The sequence below is a fragment of the Aegilops tauschii genome, chromosome 4, assembly GCF_002575655.3.
Source record: "Aegilops tauschii subsp. strangulata cultivar AL8/78 chromosome 4, Aet v6.0, whole genome shotgun sequence".
NCBI lineage: Eukaryota > Viridiplantae > Streptophyta > Magnoliopsida > Poales > Poaceae > Aegilops > Aegilops tauschii.
This window is the reverse complement of record NC_053038.3, coordinates 372,377,167-372,390,698: the sequence shown is the minus strand read 5'-3', so window position 1 is coordinate 372,390,698 and position 13,532 is coordinate 372,377,167.

Sequence of the window (13,532 nt, the reverse complement as noted above, 5' to 3'; positions counted from 1 at the left end):
TATGATTGTTGAGACGAAGTAAACCCTAACCCCAACATAATAAGAACCATAACCCTAACCCTATTCGTAGATGATTTGTTGATTTGTGGAACCCTAGTGTGGAACATATGTATGATTGTTGAGACGAAGTAAACCCTAACCCCAACATAATAAGAACCATAACCCTAACCCTAACATACTAAGAAGCCTAACCCTAGCAAAATGCCAAACAATCATATCATATTTCCATACCAATTTTAAGATCCATGAAAAACTAGGGTTTGCCTAAACCTTGAAAGAATAGAGCAAGTGTGAGCATTTTTCGAATGAAAACATGGGGATCGAAGGAGATTACCTTGAGGGAGGGATTGAGGTCGAAATCAACAAACAAAATCTTCAGATTCCAAGGATTTGGGAAGGATTTGAGAGGGAGGATGAAAGGATCGATATAGTTGACTAGAGGGGGGGGGGGTGAATAGGCAACTAACAATTTTTAGCTTTTCTTTACCAATTTAAACTTTGCAACAAAGTAGGTTGTCTAGATATACAACTAGGTGAGCAACCTATATGATGCAACAACAACAAGCACACAAGAAAGCAAGAGATGCAACACAATATAAGCTTGCACAAGTAAAGGTACGAGATGACCAAGAGTGGAGCCGGTGAAGACGAGGATGTGTTACCGAAGTTCCTTCCTTTTGAGGGGAAGTACGTCTCCGTTGGAGCTGTGTGGAGGCACAATGCTCCCCAAGAAGCCACTAGGGCCACCGTATTCTCCTCACGCCCTCACACAATGCGAGATGCCGTGATTCCACTATTGGTGCCCTTGGAGGCGGCGACCAGACCTTTACAAACAAGGTTGGGGCTCTCTCCACAACCAAATTGGAGGCTCCCAACGAAACCACGGAGCTTCACCACAATGGAATATGGCTCCGAGGTGACCTCAACCGTCTAGGGTGCTCAAACACCCTAGAGTAACAAGATCCGCAAGGGATTAGTGGGGGGAATCAAATTTCTCTTGGTGGAAGTGTAGATCTGGGCCTTCTCAACCAATCCCCAAAGAATCAACAAGTTTGATTGGCTAGGGAGAGAGATCGGGCGAAAATGAGCTTTGGAGGAACAATGGTGCTTGGGGGAAAAGAGGTGAGTCAACTTGGAGAAGAAGACCTCCTTTTATAAGGGGGGAAACAATCCAACCGTTACCCCCGCTCAGCCCCGCACAGAGCGGTACTACCACTGGGGGCAGCGGTACTACCGCTCCCTCTCGCGGTACTGCCGCGCAGACAGAAGAAAGCAAGAGGCGGAGCAGGACCTGGACCCAGGGCGGTACTAACAGCGGTGGTAAGGGTGGTACTACCGCTTACGAGCGGTACTACCGCCTCTACTGCCGCTGCCAGTGCCGCAAAACCTGACACGAGAGGCGACAACCTCGAGTCGAGGCGGTAGGAGCGCGGAACCGCAGCGGTGCTACGGCTGAGAGCTCCAGGCGGTACTACCGTTGTGGAGCAGTACTGCCGCTTGTAGCTCTTGAGCGGTACTACTGCTGGGGTCCACGGTACTACCGCTGGGACCAGATTTCATAGAGAAGGAAACAAGGGAGCCTCCATCGAAGCGGGAAGGCTCAGAGGGTGCAAAGGGGATGTGTACGTGTTGATTCCACCCTAGCCTAACCAATGCGGACCCCCTCTTGATAGTACGGTGACTCCTACGACACAAGTCCACCAAAACTGAATCGAAAGAGCTACACCATCTTCGCTTAAAACTCCGAGGGAATCGTCTCGTGCCAAAGGATGAATCTCTGAAATACTCAACGCACACAATTATTCCGCAAAGACATTGTCATCAATCACCAAAACTACTTAGAGAGAGACATGCCTTAACAATCTCCCCCTTTTTGGTGGATTGATGACAACACGGGATTTGCACAAAAGGTAAGACAAGAAAGTAAATGAATCCCAAAACTACAAAATATAGACGGAGCTCCCCCTGAATGTGTGCACCTAATAAGAGGTGCCTTTGGAAAGCAGAGCACATACATTAGGATAAACACTCTCCCTATATTTTATAGTCAGGCAGCATTAGCAATAGGTAATGGAACATGTAAATCTTGGATGCATAAGAGTAGGAGTGAGCAAAGAATATAACTGGATAAGCAAGCAACTCACATACTACCAAGGTACTCGACAAACTAGATAATAAAAGGATAAGGTAGAAATTGTCTCACACCATATGATAGGGTACCGGGTCTCGCAAACATAAACCAAACAAGCGCCAAAGACGAGAAAAGAGTTTGCGAGAAAGACATGCAAGGAAACACGCTACACAAACACACGCTCGCAACTCGACAACGACAAATCCCTAAGCTCTCTCCCCCTTTGGCATCGAGACACCAAAAAGGCAAAGAGCGTTGCTACAGCTCCAGGTGATAGCAAACTGTGGGTCTCCATCATCACATCCCAGCAGGATCGTCTGCACTGCCATCATCAGTAGGAAACTGCTCGATGTCTGAATCTGTCCACGGGCAGTGCTGCTGAACCAATTCCTCCTCATCAGTGATCTTTCCCTCAGATCCGCTGGCAACAGTTGCACCCAACTGGCGCATGAGCTCCTTGTGACGGCTCCTGGCCTTCTTCTCAGAAACATGAGCCATATACTATCCATGAGACTCCATGCAAAAGGGTTTCTTCATCTTGCGCTTGATCTTCTTTGCCCATGAGGGTTCCACTCCAGAGGGCTCATAATCCGCATCATCGTCAGCATCAGCCTCAACCTCGGTCTCCATGTCAGCAGCTCCAGATGGAATCCCAGACCTAGAAGCCAGGGTGCCCCAGTTCTCCTTCTTCCGCAGACACTTGATCTCATGGGAGATCAACTCACCAGTCTCCAGCACAACATTAGGATACACGTGAGCCCAAGCCTTCTCAATGAGTAACATGATAAACGGACCATAAATAGGGAACTTGCGCTCAGAGATGGCGGAGACGAGTTCAGACCACATGACATGAGAGATATCCAATGATTCTCCAGTGTTTTCTTCCTTCTCATGCTGGCCGAAAAGAAGCATGTCTACGAGAAAGGAGTGAACCATATCCAAGTTCCCAATGCGAGGGAAGAGAGTCTCTCAGCAGATGAGATGAAGAATGTCCAGATAGGCAGGCAGCTCATAGGTCTCCTTCTGAGTCACGGGGTGAATCTTCAAAGTACAGTAGGGCCAGAGAGATTGCTTATGAGTGGACGTTGCATTGCGGTGAGGGCGAAAGCCAACTGGGTTCTCAAGTCCGTGATCTTCAACACCAAGTAACTCCATGAAGGCCTTCCACTTGACGAAAAGCAGCCTCCCATTTTTCATCCAAGTCAGAGTCCTTTCCTCATCTGTTCCAAGATGGACCGTGGCATAAAACTGAGCCACCAAATCTGCATCAAAATCCTTGTTAAACTGCATGATCCTGCGGATGTTCAACTGAGAGCACATCTGTAGGGCATCGCCAAAGTAAGCAAGATCCTTCTCCATAAAGTCAATGTCGATGGTGCGAACATCAACATAGAGATTCTTCTTCGATTTGATCACATCAAAGTAGATGGCATACAGAAAACGGTTCCAGAACGGGCAGTTGACCAAAGTGGGTTCTTGATCTTCTGCATAGGGGTTGCACCGACGCCTTTCCCAGAATTCCTTGGCATTCATCTCTGTCACAGTCTTGCTCCTAGGTTTTGGCCTGTGGGCAGTAGTCTTCTTGTGCTGAGAAGGAGGAGGGACACTTGAGGAAGCAGCCGCAGTCTCAGAGGTACGATAGCGCTTTGAAGTTGAACGCCCGGGGTTGACACGCCAGACAAGCTGCTCAGAGGGGCCATCACCTCGAACCAAACACATGGACAGAAGAGACAACACGAAAGAAAGAGCATAAGCCACCAAACAAAACAACGTGGATCAAAAATTGGCAGGAATATGGTGGAAGTAGGCATCCAGCGGTAGTACCGCGATCAGTAAGCGGCAGTACCGCTCCAAGGGGGCGGTAGTACCGCACGAGACGGGGAAACGGCGGTTCCCTACAGCCGTGGTCAAATCCGACACTACCGTGATGCCAAATTCAAAAAATACTCCTACCAAATATCAATCCAAATAGTCTAGTCGCCATTCTCCAACCTACTCAAGCCTTGATTTAGCCAAAAATCGAGAGATGCAACAACTATTGCCCCTAAAACACTAGATCTGAAATCTAGGCAAGAAGAGAAAGGGAACGGGGCAATACCGGCATCCATGGCAAGAGGACGGGGTGGGGATCGATTCCACCGAAGGGAATGGAGAGGGACGGCCCGGAGACGGTGGCCCGCTGGAGCCCTCCCGCGACGAGTCGGCGCTGGAGAGACGAGGAGGAACGAGTGGGTTGTGCGAATGGGTATGGGGGAGAAGAAACCTCCCCCTGCCCCAACATAACCCCCTGGTCCCGCCCCGCAGCGGTAGTACCGCTCAAGTGGGCGGTAGTACAGCTTGTCAACACAAGCGGTAGTACCACGCACTAGCAGCGGTAGTACCGCCCAGCCAAGACCCCGAAGACTAGACACAAAAAGGCTGAGCTCAAAAAGAAAGGAAAAACAAACGGCAAGGAGAGAGAACAAACACAAAGCAACAAGAACACCAGAGAGAGGACAAGAAACACACACCTCTTCAAGAGAGGGCGGTGGCCGATGCCACCTATATTTGAGTCAAGAGGTATGGCACCGCGAAGATTTTAACCTTGGGCCCATGACCAAAACTCGTCTTTGAGGCACAAGTACCATAAAAAATGGCTAATGTGAAAGACTTGATCAATTTATGCATAATGGGGGGAGGGAGAGTTCATTGAGAGAACAACACTCCCCCTATGTCCATGCCTACACCTAAACAAGACATCACGAAGAGTATGGTGGGGTGTGCAAAGGTTCAAGCCACATTGCTCGAATCAATGATATTTAGCTCATGCCTTAACTCGCAAAATCTTGCTTCATCCAAGGGCTTCGTGAAGATATCTGCAAGGTTATCATGGGTGTTGACATAGTTGAGCTCGATCTCCCCTTGCCTAATGTGATCCCGGATGAAATGATACCGAATCTCAATATGCTTCGTCTTGAAGTGTTCCACCGGGTTTAGAGAAATCTTGATGGCACTTTCATTGTCACACCAAAGAGGCACTTTGTCACAAATGACACCGTAATCCTTTAAAGTTTGCCTCATCCAAAGAGGTTGTGCACAACAACTACCAGCGACCACATACTCCGCTTCAGTGGACGAGAGAGACACACAACTTTGCTTCTTAGAAGACCAACTAACCAAAGAGCACCCAAGAAATTAGCACCCTCCGGACGTGGACTTCCTATCCACTTTGTCTCTTGCCCAATCAGAGTCCGAATAGCCTACAAGATCGAAGTTTGCTCCTCTTGGGTACCATAAGCCAAAGTTTGGGGTATGAGCCAAATATCGAAAGATTTGCTTGACCTCCACAAAGTGGCTTTCCTTAGGTGCGGCTTGAAACCGTGCACAAATTCCCACACTCAACATGATATCCGGTCTAGATGCACAAAGGTAAAGCTGTGACGCCCCCGATTCAATCGTACAATAATCATGCACACAAACGTGTACGATCAAGATCAGGGACTCACGGGAAGATATCACAACACAACTCTACAACATAAATAAGTCATACAAGCATCATAATACAAGCCAGGGGCCTCGAGGGCTCGAATACAAGTGCTCGATCATAGACGAGTCAACGGAAGCAACAATATCTGAGTACAGACATAAGTTAAACAAGTTTGCCTTAAGACGGCTAGCACAAACGGGGATACAGATTGAAAGAGGCGCAGGCCTCCTGCCTGGGATCCTCCTAACTACTCCTGGTCGTCATCAGCGGGCTGCACGTAGTAGTAGGCACCTCCAGTGTAGTAGGAGTCGTCGTCGACGGTGGCGTCTGGCTCCTGAACTCCAGCATCTGGTTGCGACAACCAGGTAGAAAGAAAGGGGGAAAAGAGGGAGAAAAGCAACCGTGAGTACTCATCCAAAGTACTCGCAAGCAAGGAGCTACACTACATATGCATGGGTATATGTGTAAAGGGCCATATCAGTGGACTGAACTGCAGAATGCCAGAATAAGAGGGGGATGTTGGGAATCGTAGCATAATTTAAAATTTTCCTACGTTCACCAAGATGCATCTATGGAGTATACTAGCAACGAGGGGAAGGGAGTGCATCTACATACCCTTGTAGATCGCGAGCGGAAGCGTTCCAATGAACGTGGATGACGGAGTCGTACTCGCCGTGATCCAAATCACCGATGACCGAGTGCCGAACGGACGGCACCTCCGCGTTCAACACACGTACGGTGCAGCGACGTCTCCTCCTTCTTGATCCAGCAAGGGGGAAGGAGATGTTGATGGAGATCCAACAGCACGACGGCGTGGTGGTGGATGTAGCGGTTCTCCGGCAGGGCTTCGCAAGCTTCTGCGAGAGAGAGAGAGGTGTTGCAGGGGAGGAGGGAGGCGCCCAAGGCTGTAGTATGCTGCCCTCCCTCCCCCCCTTTATATAGGCCCCCTGGGGGGGGGCGCCGGCCCCAAGAGATGGGATCTCAAGGGGGGGCGGCGGCCACAAGGGGGAAAGGGGTTGCCTTGCCCCCCAAGGCAAGGGGGAACTCCCCCCCTAGGGTTCCCAACCCTAGGCGCATGGGGGGAGGCCCAAGGGGGGCGCCCCAGCCCACTAAGGGCTGATTCCCTTCCACTTTCAGCCCACGGGGCCCTCCGGGATAGGTGGCCCCACCCGGTGGACCCCCGGGACCCTTCCGGTGGTCCCGGTACAATACCGGTAACCCCCGAAACTTTCCCGGTGGCCGAAACTGGACTTCCTATATATAATTCTTCACCTCCGGACCATTCCGGAACCTCTCGTGACGTCCGGGATCTCATCCGGGACTCCGAACAACTTTTGGGTTTCCGCATACATATATCTCTACAACCCTAGCGTCACCGAACCTTAAGTGTGTAGACCCTACGGGTTCGGGAGACATGCAAACATGACCGAGACGCCTCTCCGGTCAATAACCAACAGCGGGATCTGGATACCCATGTTGGCTCCCACATGTTCCACGATGATCTCATCGGATGAACCACGGTGTCGAGGATTCAATCAATCCCGTATACAATTCCTTTGTCAATCGGTATGTTACTTGCCCGAGATTCGATCGTCGATATCCCAATACCTTGTTCAATCTCGTTACCGGCAAGTCTCTTTACTCGTACCGCAATGCATGATGCCGTGACTAACGCCTTAGTCACATTGAGCTCATTATGATGATGCATTACCGAGTGGGCCCAGAGATACCTCTCCGTCACACGAAGTGACAAATCCCAGTCTCGATCCGTGCCAATCCAACAGACACTTTCGGAGATACCCGTAGTGCACCTTTATAGTCACCCAGTTACGTTGTGACGTTTGGCACACCCAAAGCACTCCTACGGTATCCGGGAGTTGCACGATCTCATGGTCTAAGGAAAAGATACTTGACATTGGAAAAGCTCTAGCAGACGAAACTATACGATCTTTTATGCTATGCTTAGGATTGGGTCTTGTCCATCACATCATTCTCCTAATGATGTGATCCCGTTATCAATGACATCCAATGTCCATAGTCAGGAAACCATGACTATCTGTTGATCAACGAGCTAGTCAACTAGAGGCTTACTAGGGACACGTTGTGGTCTATGTATTCACACATGTATTACGATTTCCGGACAATACAATTATAGCATGAACAATAGACAATTACCATGAACAAAGAAATATAATAATAACCATTTATTATTGCCTCTAGGGCATATTTCCAACAGTCTCCCACTTGCACTAGAGTCAATAATCTAGTTACATTGTGATGAATCGAACACCCATTGCGTCCTGGTGTTGATCATGTTTTGCCCTAGGGAGAGGTTTAGTCAACGGATCTGCTACATTCAGGTCCGTGTGTACTTTACAAATATCTATGTCTCCATTTTGAACACTTTCACGAATGGAGTTGAAGCGATGCTTGATATGCCTGGTCTTCCTGTGAAACCTGGGCTCCTTCGCAAGGGCAATAGCTCCAGTGTTGTCACAGAAGAGAGTCATCGGGCCCGACGCATTGGGAATCACCCCTAGGTCGGTAATGAACTCCTTCATCCAGACTGCTTCCTGCGCTGCCTCCGAGGCTGCCATGTACTCCGCTTCACATGTAGATCCCGCCACGACGCTTTGCTTGCAACTACACCAGCTTACTGCTCCTCCATTCAAAATATACACGTATCCGGTCTGTGACTTCGAGTCATCCAGATCTGTGTCGAAGCTAGCGTCGACGTAAGCCTTTACGACGAGCTCTTCGTCACCTCCATAAACGAGAAACATATCCTTAGTCCTTTTCAAGTACTTCAGGATATTCTTGACCGCTGTCCAGTGTTCCATGCCGGGATTACTTTGGTACCTTCCTACCAAACTTACGACAAGGTTTACATCAGGTCCGGTACACAGCATGGCATAAATAATAGACCCTATGGCCGAGGCATAGGGGATGACACTCATCTTTTCTCTATCTTCTGTCGTGGTCGGACATTGAGCCGTGCTCATTTGCACACCTTGCAATACAGGCAAGAACCCCTTCTTGGACTGATCCATACTGAACTTCTTCAATATCTTGTCAAGGTATGTACTCTGTGAAAGACCAATGAGGCGTCTTGATCTGTCTCTATAGATCTTGATGCCTAATATATAAGCAGCTTCTCCAAGGTCCTTCATTGAAAAACACTTATTCAAATAGGCCTTTATACTTTCCAAGAATTCTATATCATTTCCCATCAATAGTATGTCATCCACATATAATATGAGAAATGCTACAGAGCTCCCACTCACTTTCTTGTAAACACAGGCTTCTCCATAAGTCTGTGTAAACCCAAACGCTTTGATCATCTCATCAAAGCGAATGTTCCAACTCCGAGATGCTTGCACCAGCCCATAGATTGAGCGCTGGAGCTTGCATACTTTGTTAGCATTCTTAGGATCGACAAAACCTTCTGGCTGCATCATATACAACTCTTCCTTAAGGAAGCCATTAAGGAATGCCGTTTTGACGTTCATCTGCCATATCTCATAATCATAGTATGCGGCAATTGCTAACATGATTCGGACGGACTTCAGCTTCGCTACGGGTGAGAAAGTCTCATCGTAGTCAACCCCTTGAACTTGTCGATAACCCTTAGCGACAAGTCGAGCTTTGTAGATGGTCACATTACCATCTGCGTCCGTCTTCTTCTTAAAGATCCATTTGTTTTCTATGGCTCGCCGCTCATCGGGCAAGTCAGTCAAAGTCCATACTTTGTTTTCATACATGGATTCTATCTCGGATTTCATGGCTTCTAGCCATTTGTCGGAATCCGGGCCCGCCATCGCTTCTTCATAGTTCGAAGGTTCACCGTTGTCTAACAACATGATTTCCAGGACAGGGTTGCCGTACCACTCTGGTGCGGAACGTGTCCTTGTGGACCTACGAAGTTCAGTAACTTGATCCGAAGTTTCATGATCATCATCATTAACTTCCTCCCCAGTCGGTGTAGGCACCACAGGAACATTTTCCCGCGCTGCGCTACTTTCCGGTTCGGAAGGGGTGACTATCACCTCATCAAGTTCCACTTTCCTCCCACTCAACTCTTTCAAGAGAAACTCCTTCTCCAGAAAGGACCCGTTCTTGGCAACGAAGATCTTGCCTTCGGATCTGAGGTAGAAGGTATACCCAATAGTTTCCTTAGGGTATCCTATGAAGACGCATTTTTCCGATTTGGGTTCGAGCTTTTCAGGTTGAAGTTTCTTGACATAAGCATCGCATCCCCAAACTTTTAGAAACGACAGCTTAGGTTTCTTCCCAAACCATAATTCATACGGTGTCGTCTCAACGGATTTCGACGGAGCCCTATTTAAAGTGAATGCGGCAGTCTCTAAAGCATAGCCCCAAAATGAGAGCGGTAAATCGGTAAGAGACATCATAGATCGCACCATATCCAATAGAGTGCGATTACGACGTTCGGACACACCATTTCTCTGAGGTGTTCCAGGCGGCGTGAGTTGTGAAACTATTCCACATTTCCTTAAGTGTGTACCAAATTCGTGACTTAAATATTCTCCACCACGATCTGATCGCAAGAATTTTATTTTCCTGTCACGTTGATTCTCAACTTCACTCTGAAATTCCTTGAACTTTTCAAAGGTTTTAGACTTGTGTTTCATTAGGTAGACATACCCATATCTACTTAAATCATCAGTGAGAGTGAGAACATAACGATATCCTCCGCGAGCCTCAACACTCATTGGACCGCACACATCGGTATGTATGATTTCCAATAAGTTGGTTGCTCGCTCCATTGTTCCGGAGAACGGAGTCTTGGTCATCTTACCCATGAGGCATGGTTTGCACGTGTCAAATGATTCGTAATCAAGAGACTCCAAAAGTCCATCTGCATGGAGCTTCTTCATGCGCTTGACACCAATGTGACCAAGGCGGCAGTGCCACAAGAATGTGGGACTATCGTTATCAACTTTACATCTTTTGGTATTCACACTATGAACATGTGTAACATCACGTTCGAGATTCATCAAAAATAAACCATTGACCAGCAGGGCATGACCATAAAACATATCTCTCAAATAAATAGAACAACCATTATTCTCAGATTTAAATGAGTAGCCATCTCGAATTAAACGAGATCCAGATACAATGTTCATGCTCAAAGCTGGCACTAAATAACAATTATTGAGGTTTAAAACTAATCCCGTGGGTAGATGCAGAGGTAGCGTGCCAACGGCGATCACATCGACCTTGGAACCATTCCCGACGCGCATCGTCACCTCGTCCTTTGCCAGTCTCCGTTTATTCCGTAGTTCCTGCTTTGAGTTACAAATATGAGCAACCGCACCGGTATCAAATACCCAGGAGCTACTACGAGTACTGGTAAGGTACACATCAATTACTTGTATATCACATATACCTTGGGTGTTGCCGGCCTTCTTCTTGTCCGCTAAATATTTGGGGCAGTTCCGCTTCCAGTGACCACTTCCCTTGCAATAAAAGCACTCAGTCTCGGGCTTGGGTCCATTCTTTGACTTCTTCCCGGTAACTGGCTTACCGGGCGCGGCAACTCCCTTGCCGTCCTTCTTGAAGTTCTTCTTACCCTTGCCCTTCTTGAACTTAGTGGTTTTATTCACCATCAACACTTGATGTTCTTTTCTGATTTCTACCTCAGCTGATTTCAGCATTGAATATACCTCAGGAATGGTCTTTTCCATCCCCTGCATATTGTAGTTCATCACAAAGCTCTTGAAGCTTGGTGGAAGCGACTGAAGGATTCTGTCAATGACCGCGTCATCCGGGAGATTAACTCCCAGCTGAGTCAAGCGGTTGTGCAACCCAGACATTCTGAGTATGTGCTCACTTACAGAACTGTTTTCCTCCATTTTACAGCTAAAGAACTTGTCGGAGACTTCATATCTCTCGACCCGGGCATGAGCTTGGAAAACCAATTTCAGCTCCTCGAACATCTCATATGCTCCATGTTTCTCAAAACGCTTTTGGAGACCCGGTTCTAAGCTGTAAAGCATGCCGCACTGAACGAGGGAGTAATCATCAGCACGCTGCTGCCAAGCGTTCATAACGTCTTGGTTCTCAGGGATTGGTGCTTCACCTAGCGGTGCTTCTAAGACATAATCTTTCTTGGCTACTATGAGGATGATCCTCAGGTTCCGGACCCAGTCCGTATAGTTGCTGCCATCATCTTTCAGCTTGGTTTTCTCTAGGAACGCGTTGAAATTGAGGACAACGTTGGCCATATGATCTACAAGACATAGTGTAAAGATTTTAGACTAAGTTCATGATAATTAAGTTCATCTAATCAAATTATTGAATGAACTCCCACTCAGATAGACATCCCTCTAGTCATCTAAGTGAAACATGATCCGAATTCAACTAGGCCGTGTCCGATCATCACGTGAGACGGACTAGTCAAGATCGGTGAACATCTCCATGTTGATCGTATCTTCTATACGACTCATGCTCGACCTTTCGGTCCTCCGTGTTCCGAGGCCATGTCTGTACATGCTAGGCTCGTCAAGTCAACCTAAGTGTATTGCGTGTGTTCCGAGGCCATGTCTGTACATGCTAGGCTCGTCAACACCCGTTGTATTCGAACGTTAGAATCTATCACACCCGATCATCACGTGGTGCTTCGAAACAACGAACCTTCGCAACGGTGCACAGTTAGGGTGAACACTTTCTTGAAATTATTATAAGGGATCATCCTACTTGCTACCGTCGTTCTAAGCAAATAAGATGCAAAAACATGATAAACATCACATGCAATCAATTAGTGACATGATATGGCCAATATCATCATGCTCCTTTGATCTCCATCTTCGGGGCACCATGATCATCTTCGTCACCGGCATGACACCATGATCTCCATCATCATGATCTCCACCATTGTGTCTTCATGAAGTCGTCACGCCAACGATTACTTCTACTTCTATGGCTAACGCGTTTAGCAACAAAGTAAAGTAATTTACATGGCGTTATTCAATGACACGCAGGTCATACAAAATAATAAAGACAACTCCTATGGCTCCTGCCGGTTGTCATTCTCATCGACATGCAAGTCGTGATTCCTATTACAAGAATATGATCAATCTCATACATCACATATATCATTCATCACATCTTCTGGCCATATCACATCACATAGCACTTGCTGCAAAAACAAGTTAGACGTCCTCTAATTGTTGTTGCAAGTTTTTACGTGGTTTGTAGGTTTCTAGCAAGAACGTTTTCTTACCTACGTATGACCACAACGTGATTTGCCAATTTCTATTTACCCTTCATAAGGACCCTTTTCATCGAATCCGTTCCGACTAAAGTAGGAGAGACAGACACCCGCTAGCCACCTTATGCAACTAGTGCATGTCAGTCGGTGGAACCTGTCTCACGTAAGCGTACGTGTAAGGTCGGTCCGGGCCGCTTCATCCTACAATGCCGCCGAAACAAGAAAAGACTAGTAGAGGCAAGAAGAATTGGCAAACTCAACGCCCACAACTGCTTTGTGTTCTACTCGTGCATAGTAACTACGCATAGGCCTGGCTCATGATGCCACTGTAGGGAATCGTAGCATAATTTAAAATTTTCCTACGTTCACCAAGATGCATCTATGGAGTATACTAGCAACGAGGGGAAGGGAGTGCATCTACATACCCTTGTAGATCGCGAGCGGAAGCGTTCCAATGAACGTGGATGACGGAGTCGTACTCGCCGTGATCCAAATCACCGATGACCGAGTGCCGAACGGACGGCACCTCCGCGTTCAACACACGTACGGTGCAGCGACGTCTCCTCCTTCTTGATCCAGCAAGGGGGAAGGAGAGGTTGATGGAGATCCAACAGCACGACGGCGTGGTGGTGGATGTAGCGGTTCTCCGGCAGGGCTTCGCAAGCTTCTGCGAGAGAGAGAGAGGTGTTGCAGGGGAGGAG